This window comes from Candoia aspera, chromosome 1 (assembly GCF_035149785.1).
Source record: "Candoia aspera isolate rCanAsp1 chromosome 1, rCanAsp1.hap2, whole genome shotgun sequence".
NCBI lineage: Eukaryota > Metazoa > Chordata > Lepidosauria > Squamata > Boidae > Candoia > Candoia aspera.
In genome coordinates, this window is record NC_086153.1 from 333525630 (window position 1) to 333540968 (window position 15339).

At 41.7% G+C, this 15339-nt stretch overlaps 1 protein-coding gene across 2 annotated transcripts in view; it reads left to right on the forward strand.

Annotated features, from left to right (window-relative positions):
• Nucleotides 1-8019: 8019 nt before the first annotated feature.
• Nucleotides 8020-15339, forward strand: part of CSNK1G2 (casein kinase 1 gamma 2) — a 68735-nt gene continuing 61415 nt past the window's right edge. For both annotated transcript variants that reach the window (XM_063290771.1, XM_063290770.1), the window contains exon 1: nt 8020-8343. The gene's annotated coding sequence lies outside the window, so the exon portion shown is untranslated. The remainder of the gene's footprint in view (nt 8344-15339) is intronic.

Below are 15339 nucleotides of genomic sequence, written 5' to 3' on the forward strand. Positions count from 1 at the left end.
TTCAGCCCCTCTGCTATGCTGGACAGTTTTTTCTTCTGACAGGAAGGTGATGTTAGACCTTAGGCCCTCTGGAAAAGTTTTTTTTTTTTTGCTTTCCCCAAAATATGTTACCCTGCCGTTTGTTCAAGGAGCACAAGGGAGCCTAAGTTGTTCTCTTTCCATTGTTCTTCACACAATGCTGTGAGGCTTGGTTGAGAAACAGACGATGCGCAACACACCCTGAAATGCAAAGTAGCCAACCAGTTTTAGCCTCCCGTGTTGTATGAAACTGATCCAATGGCAAAGGTGTTGGCCATTCCTCCTCTCTCAGCCAACCTACTTTGCAGGGTTGTCATTATGGGAAAATGGGAGAAAGTAGTGTTATATGTGCAACCTTAGCTCCTGGATGAACAGCGGGATACAAAGCTAAAGCTGAGGGCTGGTAGAAGGCAACATAATAGAAATGTATGAAACTCTGCATTGTTTTGGAAATGTGAGTAAGGAAGTTGTCCTCCACTCAGTGTGAGTACTTGGGTCATCCATAAAAATGAAATGCAGGGAGATTCAGGACGTTAAGAGAACGCCTTTTGATTCAAGTCATAATTGTGACCTTTAGGGCCATCAGATGTGATTTAGATGATTTTAAAAGAGAATTTGGGCAAAATTATGGCGGCTTTGGTGCTAACTTTTGAAAGTGAGGCCCCCACCTGAGTACCAGCTGCTGCAGAGCACCAAGGCAATTGTTCTCTTCTGTCCATGCATGTGGACTTCCTGAATGCACCCGGTTATCCTCTGTGACCCTAAATTCTGGATAAGATGCATCCTTGGCTGATCCAGCAGAACATTTCTGCTTTTTGAAAAGGAGCAAGGTGGGGGACAGAATCACTTGATCTCCTTATTTCCATGCTTTTTTTAGCTTTTGGAACTACCTGTCACAAGATGGGAGTTCCTGTGAACACTTCCTTAGAATAATTTTAAGAGAAATAACTAGATAAATCATTGGAGAGGCAGGTTGCACAATAATTATCGTTAGGCAGTAAAGTTTGCCCCCTAACTGGGAAACTTATATTCTTCACCCCTTTTAGATTCTTCACCACTTGGATTCTTTATTTTTACCTCTATTTATATTATTTATTACTGTATTTTATTCTCTGTATTTATGGTTATAGTTTTTAATCGATTGTTTTTAAACCGCCCAGAGTCCCCCGACGGGAGGAGATGGGCGGGGATAAATTAGATAGATAGATAGATAGATAGATAGATAGATAGATAGATAGATAGATAGATAGATAAACTGATCGGGACAAATGGGGAGAGCTGCTTGTGAGCTTCCTGGGAATATGAGTTAGGATTTTTTTTTCTTCTGCTGGAAATGGAAAAGTTGAAATGGATTTCCCGATCGACTCCAGTCATGAAAACCTCTCTGTGGTGGAACAAGGGGGAGGAAAAAAAACGGAGAGGAAAGGGTTAAAAAAAACCGCTATCCTGACACTGTCGCAAAACCTTCCCTTACTGTCGCAAAAACCGCTTTCCCACTCTGTCTGCCAGAATTTCAAACGCGCTTTACGTTCTCCCTGTCTTAGAGACCAAGGTATGAAGAAAAAGGAAGAGGCAGCAATCGTTCTAAAGGGCCTTGACTTCCGGATCCGATTTGATGCGTCCATTTGAGTGGTGAAAGGCCAGAAGATCGAATGGGAAACTTTGGATATTAGAGACATACAGTCTCTACAACCAAGAAAGTCCCTTTTGTGTCGCTTTTCTCTACAGATTTGTTTTGGCATTTAACTCCGCTTGCAGTTTTTTGGAATAGCCGTTCCTTCTATATACGCTGAAGTTCTCTTTTCCTCTTTGGCTACGTTACACTTCACCTAATTCTAAGCGTGTGATAAATTTGCTTGGTTTAAACACCAAAACGTAAAGGATTCAGGCAGGTGCTAAATACAGGAGAGAAAAACAACAGAGAACTTTAAAAAAAAAATAGTAATCCAGCACTCAAAATCTAATTCCATTTATGGTTCCTTGAAAGGAAACTTCTTGGAAGAGAGTTATGGCTAATAATCTTCTGATTTGGAGACCTGTGCATCTAAATCAGTGTTTCTCAACCTCCGCAACTTTAAGATGTATGGACTTCAACTCCCAGAGTTTCCCAGCCAGCATGGGAATTCTGGGAGTTGAAATCCACACATCTTAAAGTTGCGAAGGTTGAGAAACACTGATCTAAATAAATACATAATTTTGGGATAAATTTGTATGTTTGCTTGTTTCATATGTTTTTAAGTAACATGAACACATCCCGATGTTATTGTTCAGCAGCAAAAAACCACAAAGAACCTTATGGCACCTCAAACCCAAACAAATTGAGCACTGCATAAACTTCTGCAGATTACTCTGTTTCTTCTCCAGTCTTCAAAACCTTGTGCAGTCCAATTTGGTTAGCTTTTAAGGTGCCAAAAAACTCGGATGTTAATGAGCATTCACGTTTTCCCACTTGCAGTGGTTATTTATAAATGGGGCTAATTTGGCTGTAGCCTAAGACTGTGGTTATGAATTTTTCTTCAACCAAGGAGGAGATCAAAGCAGCCAGGAGAAATATCTGTTTCATCACCTAAGTCAGTGTTTCTCAACCTTGGCAACTTTAAGAGAGGTGGACTTCAACTCCCAGAATTCCCCAACCAGCATGCTGTGGAATTCCATCCATCTTAGTCTACCCATCTTAAAGTCCATCCATCTTAAAAGTTGCCAGGGTTGAGAAACATGAGCTAAGCTATTGCTTCTTTTTTCACCAGTAGATCCAGTTGCAACCCCACAGCCAGCATTCAGCAAAATGGATTTGCATTGGGGCTAACTTCTGTTCCTCTTAAGTTGCAGCCAATGCACCTCATTTGAGTGGTGCCAACTGGAACTTCAGGTCCGAATGACACACATGGACTGGTTAGGGGGGCATTAGCAAGCCAGAAATTGAGACCTGGATGTAAATTTGTGGGTTTTAGGCTGGAGCTAATGAAAGGCTTTTGGAAAACAGTTAACCCATTTTGTGGGTTGACATAGTCCATTGAATTATACACTAACTAAAACAGCTGGGTTTACCATGTTTTAACTTTAGTCTCTGTATGGTTCAACGTGTTGATAAGTCCAGCCTATCTGAATTCAACATGTTGCGCACATGGAGCTGCTATACCTTTAGCAGACTTACTCCTTGTATAATGTGGGTGAATGGTGAAATGGGAGCCTGCCTGCCATCTAACAAGGGTGCATGTGAGGACCACCATGATCCTGCCAGGAATAATCAAACCTGTGGCTGCTTTAGTCATGCTGAATTCAGTTACATATTTTGTACTCACACTACATACAATTGAAAGGAACCATGTTATCTGGATCACCAAAGAAAGAAAGCCTCCCCTGGCAGTGCTCTCCTATATAAGCTTAGGAATGGTCTTCCTTGGCCATTCAGTCATCATGATGAGCAACCAGATGGAAAACAAGGAGGGCTGTAGCACCTTCCCACTCTTTACAACTCTGGCCACCAACAGCTTGTCCTCTGCATGAGTTACATGGAAGGTCTCAAGTTCAGCCCCCAGCTGAAAGATTTACCTCCTAAAACATGGAGAAATGTAACTCCATATTATTAAAGAGTTCATATTTGCTTTACTTATTCTCTGATGGAAATCCATTGATTTCCTTGCACGCTGCAAAATTCTGTTTTATGGTTTGTAAAATTCAGCAAAGGTTAACAAGCTAATGCCAGAGTATGTAACAGCTTATTGCCTTATCATCTGCCTTACATGTTTTCCCATTTAAGGTTAGTTGGTCAATGACTGTAATAAAGCATATTTAGTTATCTATTAGGCTGGTTCAGGGCTGGAAAAGGCCATACACTCTCAAAAGTAATTGATTGGGTCTTCACTCTTTCTGTTATCCCGCCCGCCCAAGAGCACTTTTGGTACTGGTCTTCTCTCTGTCTGAATCAGCAAGCTTTGGGGAAGGGCCCAAATGCTCATGACAGAGATCTGATGGGATCATTTGCCCAGGTCAAGGGCCCCCAAGACAGTTGCAGCAGCTCAAGGGCCACCACCCTTGGGTAGGTGGTCTAGTATTCTGATTTACTGGCTGAGTAAGCCACAATATGGGCTTGTGAGTGTCATCTGTTTTTCCAACCCAGCCACTATAGTTTGTCAACCACAGTTTGTTATGTAAATGCTGCTATTGTGGAGTCTAAACCTGAGATTATGACTTAACATACTAAACTCAGCCAGTTGTTGTGTATTTGAGAAACCACAGCTGAAAAAAACATGGTTTAACACACTGGTTGGATTTGTATAACATACTTACCCATGTTCAAGTTAATGGTGGTTTACCAAATTTGACCAATTTTTTGGATTGGAACAAGATGCAGAACCATAAGATAACTCTATGGGCTTGGTTCATACAACATGGGAGGCTAAAATGTGCATAGTTTGCTTGTGGTTCATGGGATCATTGAACACACTAATGTGTAAACAGGGTTTCTGATGTTCTTCCACAGATTTATCTAATCTCATTGTGAAGTACAGTATTGAAATTGTTCCTGTGTTACATGATCACTTTTTCCTTATTTACATCTTCCTTGAAAATATCCTTTTATCTATTCAAAATCTGATCATGTAGGTTCTCTGAGATAATAACAACAGTAGTAATAATAATAAATCCCCACTACTGCTTTCTTTTTCCGCATTTACTGGATCTGTTTGAAATTCTTTATATTTCCCTATTTTGACTAGTTCTTTCTCATTGACCCAGTAGAAAAACACAGAAATGTAAAGACCTTCAAACAGAGATAGAGTGAATGCAGAAAAAGGAAGTCAGTAGTGCCAATAGTGGTTGGTGCACGTAGTAATTAATTATATATGCCACTTTCCTATCCAGAAGACACTCAAGGATGCTAAATAAACAAAATACAACATAAACTGGTAAAATCAGATTTTAAAAAATTAAAATCACAATTAACTAATTCAGACTGGAAAGGTTGGGCTAAAGGAGGAGAAGAGCTTGCCTCTTCTAGAAAGAGAAAAAAGTGGGTACTGAGATAATTATTGTATGAAATAATTCCTTTGCATAACTTGGCAGCAACATGGGGGGGGGGTCTTTTTCCATGTACTCAGCAAATGGAGGGCATGTTTCAGAAGGCCTCATCTCCTGCTGACCTCAGTAGCAGGTCCATATTAAAACAGGCAGGCTCCCAGAAAGTCTAGTTTTACAAAAGATGCCTTCTCACTTTCTACCCCTCTTTGTTAATTATATTAATCTCTGTTATATCCCATCCTAATTTTTCCCCAGTGTTGCCACCTTTGTTCACACAGGAATTGCTCGAAGGCCTTGACAGTTTCAGCTGTCCTATTCTGCATCTTTTCTGCTGTAAGATAGCGTAAATTGAGGCTCAGTGCAGCAATCCAAAATGAAGTGCCTCTCTCTTTGCTTGAATTCATCCTATGAAGGGGAACCATAGTCTCTTGCAGGGTCTATCAACCAGGGTTCTGAGCCACCCTTGGGTTCCACAAGAGGTCATTGTGGGTTCCCTGGGAGATCATGATTTATTTAAAAAATTATTTCAAATTCGCATTACAGAGATAAGTTTCATTCTTTATTTTTAGTTTAAGAACACTGTTAATGCATATATTCAGGTCTACCCATGAAACAAATAGAATAATTTTGTAACTTGTGGCCTATATTTGAGCCTGAATGTGCAAGTGTTCCCTGAGGCCTGAACAATATTTCAAGGGTTCCTCCAGGGTCAAAAAATTGAGAAAGGCTGCTTGAGATAATGGGTTCCTCTGTTGAACTTTTAAAGCTGTATTCTGTATCCTGCACTCTGGAACAATGAAGAACACATTTTGGCCTTCTGCATATTCTTTCAAGTATTTGAAGACCCTATTATCCTTCAGTCATTCTTCATGGAACATAGATTTTAGTCCCAGTCTTCTCCATTTCTGAATCTCTCCAGTTTGTCTGAATTAAAATGTGAACCCCCAGATGGTGGTGGTCCTCAGGATGGGGTATGATCAACAAAATAACTTTTGGGAATTTCAATGCCAGAAAAAGACATACTAATTAGACTGCATTGGCACCAAAGATTTGTATAAATGAGCCCACAATACTGACATGTCTACCTAAGAGAACATTGTTTTCCCAAGGGCAACAAAAGATATTTCTGATTGGCCAATGGCCGTAATAAAATGTATTGTTCTTATTGTCAAAAGACATTTAACTTTTGCAAGGCAAGATGGCTGGTCATCTATTACCTCCAGTATCAGAAACAGTATACTGCTGAGTAGTGGTTGCTGGGTAGCACTAGATGGCAGCACCTAGCTAACCTTGGTTGATCTGAAGAAGTTAAGCAGGTTAGACCTACTCAGATAGGAGAACATTAGAAAATCAGGGCTACAGACCAGACTGTTTAGTTGCAAAAATCCCAGAAGATGACAGTGGGAGACTGTCTGAATTGTACCTAAAAAAAGTACATTTTGTCATCGGGCTTAAGCTTGACTCAAAGGAGACTTGATTTTACCACTATCTATAGTATTACTGCCCTTTTTCTTCCTACTTTTAATCTCCTTAAAAGTACAGTATAGCAGACTAGAAACAGGTTTTTGATCCGACTTTGTAGGTTATTATCACTTTAGACTGCAGGGCTGTGGCACAAACAAATGCTCCTCTGTGTAATTAGAGGTTTCTTGCATTCAGAAAAGTTTTATAAATGGGGAAACATCTGGTCATTTCAGTGGTTTGAACTGACACAAGTTGATTACCTTGAGAGGTAGACCACATCATGTCTTTCAAAGCCATGGCAGGCAGAAATGCATGTGATGCAGACTTAATCTCCTTTTTAAAAGTCTTTTTATAAGCCTGGTAGCATAGTGTTATCATTTTTTTTTCTTATTTGATAATTAATAGAGTATATTTTTTTGTAAACGAGAGATTCCTATACAATATTTAATATATATGTGATATTTGGTTGCTAGGAGTCGGAAACAACTTCATGGCACATGATAAATCAATAAAAATATTTACATGCTGAATAATTGGGGGGGGGATTCTTCTATCCTCAGTTCTGTTTAGGTTTTTTTGTTAGTTGTTTTTTGTTTGTTTCTTGTATTTTGTATTTCATTGCTTGTCAATCTTTTGCATTCATATCTTTTAAGTTATAAAATAAATTAACAAACAAAAATATACAGCATGGTGGGTGGTAAATGCACAGAACATTGCAGTCCACTCCAAGCACATATTTATTCTGTAGTCAGCCAGGCCTATATCCAGGTAAAGATGCATTATTTATTTATTAAACAAATTTATAAGGCCACCCAAATCACACATGGTGACTCCATGCTGCTTACAGAATTAAAAACCATAAAAACACAAGACACACCCCCAGCAAACACATTCACATCAACCACTTGATTGGCTCCGAAGCTACCTGGGGTCCTCAGGCCTGCTGACAAAACCACATCTTGAGGGCCTTCAGGATGTAATTATCTTCACAGTGACCATATTTTCTTGGAAAAAAATGAAGGACAAACCTGAAAAAGGGGCAAATCTGTATGAGGCTCATAAGGATAAAAAAAAAAATTGCTTATGTTAGTAACTTTGCTTTACAAAGGAAAATCTGAGACCAAAACCAAGAAAACCAAGAAAAATAAATAAATCTAAAGGACAGCTTTCTGGAAGAAAGGACTGTCCTTTATCACAAAGGATGCATGGTCAATGCAATTATCCTATGAATCTCAAAATCCCCATTAGAACAATCATTTTTACTGGGGCCTACTCCAAAATCACCATAGCCATTATTTTATTAGGGTTATATTCCTGATTAGTACGCCTCCAGCATTCTGTATTAACGTGTGTGAGTTTGCACGGTTCTGTGTGCCTTCACGTGGGCGACCCGGCCAGCATCCTACAGAAAGCCGGAAGTCTTCCAGAGGCAGCCACCGCTCGTCACCTCTACGCTTCTCTCTCTTCTTCCCGCCTGCGTCCTCTCCTTTTCCTTTCTTCCCCCTCCCCTCTCTTCGGCGCATGCGCCAAAAACCCTTTACGGGCGCCCGCCCCCCTCCAGCGGATGGCCAGACTTAGAGAGAAGGCGGTGAGAGTCTCCTAAGCTCCTAAAGCGGAGCTCGCTATTCACTAACGCGGTTTGCGCCGGCGCCGTGACGTCAATACCATAAGGCGCCCGTGGGCTTTACGCCGCTGGCGCAGAGGCGTTGCTCTTTGCCTGCTGGGGAGGAGAGGGACAGAAAGAGGCTTAAAGAGACAACAGCGAGCCATGGAGGGGCTGGGGGGGGAGAGGTCTTTGGGCCCCCACCCTTGAAGAGCCGGGGGCGGGGGGAAGAAGCTCAGGTGAGTCGCGTCGGAGCGAGAGGCGGCGGCTTTATCCGTGGAGGGCTTATTTTGTAAGGGGGGGGTCTCTTTATTTGGTAGGGGTTGCAGCAAAGGTGGGGTTGGGAGGGCGTCCCATGCATGTGCCCCAGTGTGGGGAGCCCGAGGCGGCCGCCGCTGGTGGAGGAGGAGGGAAAGGAGGAGTAAGTTTCAGTTTGTAAGGTGGAGGAAGGAGATGGGAGGGCTTTTTACAATTTGCAGGGATTATTATTACGATTTTTTTAATTCAGTAAAGTTTAGTGCAACCTCACCTCGCCCTGCCCCGTACTTTTTCTTCACGTTTCATGGTGTGGAGGGGCTTGGAAGGGCAGGAGAAACGAGGAAGCTTAAAGGGGAGGGTTTGGCTGGAAGGCCTTCCTGTTGCTTCCTCCCCCCCCCCCCCCGTTTGGTGGAAGGGATGCTGAGCAGGAATGGCGGGGGGGGGGGGGACGGGACGACGGTGCACCACAGTTTTTCTCCTAAATAAGCCCAATCAGCTCTTTGCCTTGTCTTTCCCCTTCCTTGGAGTCTCTGCATTTATGTGATGCGTGTAGGCATGCATTGGTGCTTACCTTGGTTCACAGACACAGAGATTTATATAACCCCCACCCTGACACTCTTCCAAATCCCAAAGGCCTTAAACTGTAAAAACTGAATTTTGGGTATGGGAGGTTAGGAAGGTGGGGAGGATTGTGTACATGGAAGTGGAGGGGGGGTTGTTTTTTATCCTTTTTGAAGGAAAAGAAGCAACAGCATGCCAGGCCCGTACTTAATTTTTTTTAAAATTTATGTATGTATGGAGTGCTGACGCTTTTATTTGTTCAAAAATCTTTTAAAAAAAATAAAACTCAGTGGAGGTGGATTGAGGCTGGTGGTTAACACTGCTGGGCTTCCTTGCATTTTAAGGTGATTAAGAATGAAATAGAAAGTAAACAGGTGAGCCCCAGTTTTCTTCTGAGTGCCCTCTTTTTTCCTTTTCATTTTCCATTGGTAACCAGCTTACCTACCCTGTTCTCTCTCTCCTTCTAAACAAATTATTACTAATCTCCATAATCAGGGCGTGTTTGTGGAAAAGAAAAATGGGGAGGCAGATGGAGGAAGAAAAAGAACGGAAGGAAAGGAATTAAAAATCCTGTCAAAGGTTTTGTGCCTGACTGATGGGCATGATGTTCATGAAACTGAAGATGGATGCATTTAAGGGTGGGGGAGAGGTGGGGCTACATATGTTTATTTTTTTTCCTTTATTGAATAGCTATTTTGAACACAGCTGGATTGACCTTCTGTTTTTCTTCCAGTTTCCTTGTTTTATTCACACATAACCATGAAGATTTAACTTCTGGTCCTCCAGCCAACTGTTGCAAAGTTTTAGGATGGTATTCCCCCCCTCCCACCAAAAAAACCTGTTTCTTATTACACTCCTTTCTGTGATGCAGCTTTTTGTATTTTAAGCAGGGGAATTCCATGCAGCAACACACAAAGCCTGTGTGCTTTCTCCCCCCTCCCCCCAAAACCCCTGTGGTTTGTTTTGTTCAACCTGAGCTGTAAATTAGGAGGTAGTTTCAGGAGATGCAACTGTTGGTAGATTAGATCTAGCTTTGCATGGCAGCTGGAAATGGTTGCATTATGTATATTCAGAAGGAGTATACTTTCCTTTTCTGTGCACAAACCTGTATGGCTTATTATTTCAAGACTGGTGAAAACTATAGTGTTTTTCAGGGTTAAATACAATGTCTTTGAACACCATCATCTTGACATCACCAGCATATTCCCTGTGGTTCTTTCATTCTCCCAGACTATAGATTGTTCTATACTTTGTACTTTAAGTTTCCATGAATTAACTTAAGTGAGTTCATGCCAGACTATAAAGCAATTTGTTAAAAATAGTTGGATATTACTCCCCCCACCAAAAAAATTCCAAAATGTGTTGGCTTGTAACTGTTCATAAAGCTGGTTTCTTGCCTTTGTTTCAGGTCTTTCTAGATCTGAAATTGAAAGTGTGTGAATTCACTTGCCGAAGGAACAACAGACCAGGAAATACATAAGCTTCTCCCCCACCCCCGCTTTCTCTGCAAAGAATGCTAAAGGTTAGTTTTTAAAAATAAAATAGGGAGAAAATTCTGAAATTAGGGAATAAGGACATATGGGAACCGTCCTGTTCAATTAAGATGAGGGAATTTAATGCATGTGCCAAGTCTGAGAGGGGGGGAAAAATAAAATGATGCTTTGCTTCCTTTCTTCTTTCTCCACCCCAACCCACCTTTATCCCCTACCAAAAATGTAGATGATGAGGCTCTTAGGGCCTATCCTTCTTGGTTTCTGGCCCTGATCTTCCTGAGGTATGGTAGGCTTAGGCTGAGAAGTTCCTGACCTAAAGCTTCAGGTTTAGGAGGGATTTGTATATGGTTTTGACAAGGTGGTTTCAGATTGACAAGGAGAGCCTGGAAAGCGTTAACTTTCTTTCTGGTTCCATGAGGTCTTTGATCTTGAACCACCAGTAATAGCTGCTAGGGTGTGCAGTGCTGTGCATCTGTTCTGTGGGCAGGAAAGAGTGTGCCATGACTTGGCTGTTAGCCTTTGCTTGTCTCCAGGAGAGGATTTCCCTTGCATGCATATTCGCACACTGAGAAAGACACTCAGAAATGTAACACTCCAGCCAGCTCTTCATACAGCATAAATCACATTTGCAGTTTGGCCTTTTCCAATGTGGAGTTTACAACTCCCAGGATTCCCAGGCAACCCTTGGTAACAATCGATATAGTATGTGGATCGTTGTTTAGTAATAACCTTCTCCATGTTACCATGTGGATGTAAACATTGGCAGCTCCAGGGCTTCTTTAGCAGGGAACCTAATCTGTCCCTTCCTCTAGGATTCCCCCATTATTTGAAAGTTCCCTTGCCATGTGCAGCTACAGTTAAGCATGCACACCATCCTAGTGAGGCTGCAGTGATGTCGCATATGCTTCTCAGGGTCCTTTGTCATATGGCTTTCTGTGATAAACAGAAATTATTTCTCTAGCAGGATGGTTGATGTAGAAAGTAGAAAATCAAAAATAATTGGTCTCTGTTAGCTTCATTGTCGCATACGTCTGAGAAAGGTGGCGTTCTTGTGGAAGCTGCATGTTGTTTGGAACAGTTAGGAAAAAAAAACTTCATCATCTTTCTACTTGCTTGTTCCTGTTGGTTGATTGAGGCAGAAAAATCTGATTTTTGGCCATTCTGGGAGAGCAAGGAAGATGATGGGAAACATGTGGGTGTTATAATCAATTATCTTTCTAGTCGGTTCCCTTCTGTCCTGAAACTGTCTTGAAAAAAATACTGTCTTGCGTGTGAAAGGCCAGTGTTAAATAGCTGTTCTGTTTGTCACCAGTGCCACAGTGCTACCGTGTGCGTGTTAATCATTAAAATAGTTATTTGGGCTGTTGATTTTCACATTCGTGTCCTGGGACTGCAGGGTAATATTATTCGCTGGTCCTTGGTGAGCAAAATCAGTGATAGGATACAGGTTTTCTTTAAACAGAACTTGTCAGCCCAGATTGATCTTCCTCTGCAGGACACTGATGTGAATGGCTCTTAAGTGGCTTAAATGTAATTTTAGTTCATGTAGGGTGATGCTGAGGTGTGACAAAATTGCCCAGGGCCACCCATGATAAGAGAGGATCCTTTTTGAATGCCTCTCGTTTAGAAAGAATGTTTGAAATCATGGTGGAGGAGCTAAAATATGTGAAAAATGTTGCCTTAGAAATGTTGGCCACAAGCTTAGGTGATTTTCTTAATACATCAAACCAAATAAATATAAAGTATCTAATTTTGGGAAAGATGTGAGAGTTACAGAACAACATTTGGTTCTCAACTCTTCTTTCCTCTTGGGGGAAACACTCCCCCCCCTACCTGTCTGCCAGAATAGTACAGAAGCTTTCTTCTGTTTCTTGAATCTGCTTTAGCCAAAATGAGCTGTGCAAGTGTCATCACAGGAGTTAAAAAAAATAAGTGACTCAGCAAATGGTTGAATGCACCAAGGAATTTTGTTCTAAGTAGAAAGCTACTGTTCCTTATCAGCAAGGTGTTGGAACACAATTCCCATCAGCCCCAACCAACCTGTGGTCACGAATTAAGAAAACTGCATTTCCACAGTTTCAAAAGAGAAAGAGATTCCCCATCCTTCAGGAAGCAAGCAAGCAAACTAGCTCTGTACCCGTTCCTTAAAAATGTGCACCATCAATTGAACCAAGGGTCTTTCTAATAACAAGACAAGGTATTAACCCTTCCCATTTCAGATACAGATAGTCCTTGTTTAGCAACCATTCACAGTTATGATGGTGATGATAAATTAACTTTACAACCAGTCGTTGCATTTATGACCTTTGCAGATCTGTAAAGGAAAGGAATGCTGAAGTAAGATCATAAGTACTGTCATGATTTCACTTAGCGACAGCTTTGCTTCATGACCGAGTTGCCGGTCTCAATTGTGGTTGCTAAATGAGGACTACCTGTACTAACAACAGAGGTATACTGCTTTTGAATGGGGAGGTTCTTTTAAAGCCGGGTGAGAGCAGAGGAGAGCCAGTTTGGTGTGGTGGTTAAGGCATCAGGCTAGAAACTGGGAGACCATGAGTTCTAGTCCTGCCTTAAGCACAAAGCCAGCTGGGTGACCTTGGGCCAGTCACTTTCTTTTGGCCCTAGGAAGGAGGCAATGGCAAACCACTTCCGAAAAACCTTGCCAAGAAAACTGCAGGGACTTGCCAGGCAGCCTCTGAGAATTGGACACGAACAGATTAAAAAAAAAAAGAGCAAAGGTCTGCTTATATTTATTTTGCTTTCCGCAGTACCTGAACAAACTCAGGGCATAAAGGCAATAACTTAATTCTGTCTTCTGTATCTGTTGAATAGGCAGATTAGGCTGCCATTGAATATATAAGCTCCATTTAGCCAACTGCAGTCAATAGGCTTCCCTGCCGTACTTTAGGTAACTCTCTCAAAAAAAATCTGGTTAAGATACAGGCTTTTTCCACATCAATAAGCATCCATGCATTCTTATGCTTTAGAATAGCAGTTCCCAAGCTAGGAACTTGAAGGGACAAGTCCAGACTTGTTAAGCTATCCTATTGAATGTTTCTGTATTGAATTGATGCTCCAATGGATTAGATTATAGTTTCTGGCCATAATGTTGAATGGATATGCTGGCTAGTGGTTACAGAGGTGGTTAGGCAAATCAAGAGGGGGAGGGCTGCTAGTGAGTGCATCATGATTCCCACCCCCTTTCTTAAATACGTGAGTAGTCATACCAGTCTAAGTGGCCACATGATAGTTCACACACTGCAACTTTGCTCACCGTCACATGAAAATCCCACAATAGTGCTTATTGTGCAGGTAGTATGTGAGCTTGTTTCTGCTTTTGCTGTTTCTGTTTCATTTTAAGAGGTGTTCAAAATGTGTATTAGCATTCCTCGCTATCTGCTGTGCATGTGTTTTTAAACAACAAAGGCAGAACCATATAATAAGAAAAAAATGAAAGCAATAAAAAGTTAACTTGAGTGAACTGGAAGTACAAGGAGAGGGATTTGGTTGGAACGCACACACAGACACACATGTATATATATTATTCTCATAATTGCAATGGTGGAGAATATATATAGCTCAGGAATGAACTATTTGCCTCTTGGTGCTCTCTGAGCTTGGGGCTGAGCACTAATGATATTACCTAACCTGGTAATTAAATGTCTGCAAGATTAAAACCAAGCTCAGAGAATACCAAGAACTGAACAATTCCCATAATTCATTAGGAAAGTAGGATAAAAATAATAAATGGTACAAACCTGGTGAATACAAGATCAGTTGGGACTACAGCTCCTAAGATTCCCAGCCTGTAGGCATATTGGCTATAAACTAAGTTGGAATACTGTCATTTCAGGTCTGGAAAGCGTTAGGCTGAAGAAAGCTAACCCAAACTAATATTGTGTGTGTGTCAATGTGTGTACCCCTTCACATTTTAATCTTCCAGGTTTGAATCTGTGGTTTTGAGAGCGTTTAAACCAGCCTTTCTCAACCTTTTGGCCCTGGAGGAACCCCTGAAATATTTTTCAGGCCTCAGGGAACCCCTGTGCATTCAGGCTCAAATGTAGGCCAGAAGTTAACTATTATATTAATTTCATGGGTAGGCCTGTATGTATGCATTAACAGTATTCTTAAACTAAAAATAATGAAACTTACCTCTTTAATGTGAAGTTGCCTGAGTTTGAAATATTTTTTAAAATAAATCATGAAATCCCAGGGAACCCCTAGTGACTTCTTGTGGAACCCTAGAGTTCCATGGAACCCTGGTTGAGAAACCCTGGTCTAAACACTTTAAAAGTACCATGTCTGGTCACAGATTGTAAAGATGCATCATGGAGGTATGAGTGACTTGGTGGTGCGGTTTGGGGTATGTGGAGACCTGAATAGGAAGCTGAGGAGTGAAGTAGGAGGCCTGCAGATGTTCCTCTGGCCTCTTCACCATACCTTAAGTCTAGAGCAGGCCTGCACATCATATGGCCCACAGGCCGCATGCAGCCTGCCAAGCAGTCTTGGGTGACCTGCTGGCAGTTTTTGAAAAATAATTAATCTGCTGCCACCAAATGTCGCCACCACCAAGAAGGATTTGCCACCTAGGTTTTGCCCTGAAAGATAGGCTGCCGAGCATCTCCAACACCTCCGGGCCTTCTGGATGCTACCCTCTCCAACACTGCCACCCAACAGCTGATCCGCACCCAGCTATCCCTTTGCTGCCCAAGATTATTTTTAAGGTAGCAATCTGGCCCTTTCCCTCTCTACAAGTTGAGTAGGCCCAGTCTAGAGACCAGAACTAGACTGGGCCTGCCCAAATTTGAGACAGAACCCATGTCTCAAATAGGGTGTTTGTGTCTACATACAGCCTGTGTATACAGGGTAGACTGCCAAAAATGAATCTGACTCTCCAGGCTGGACATCTAGAGGGGCCTGCTG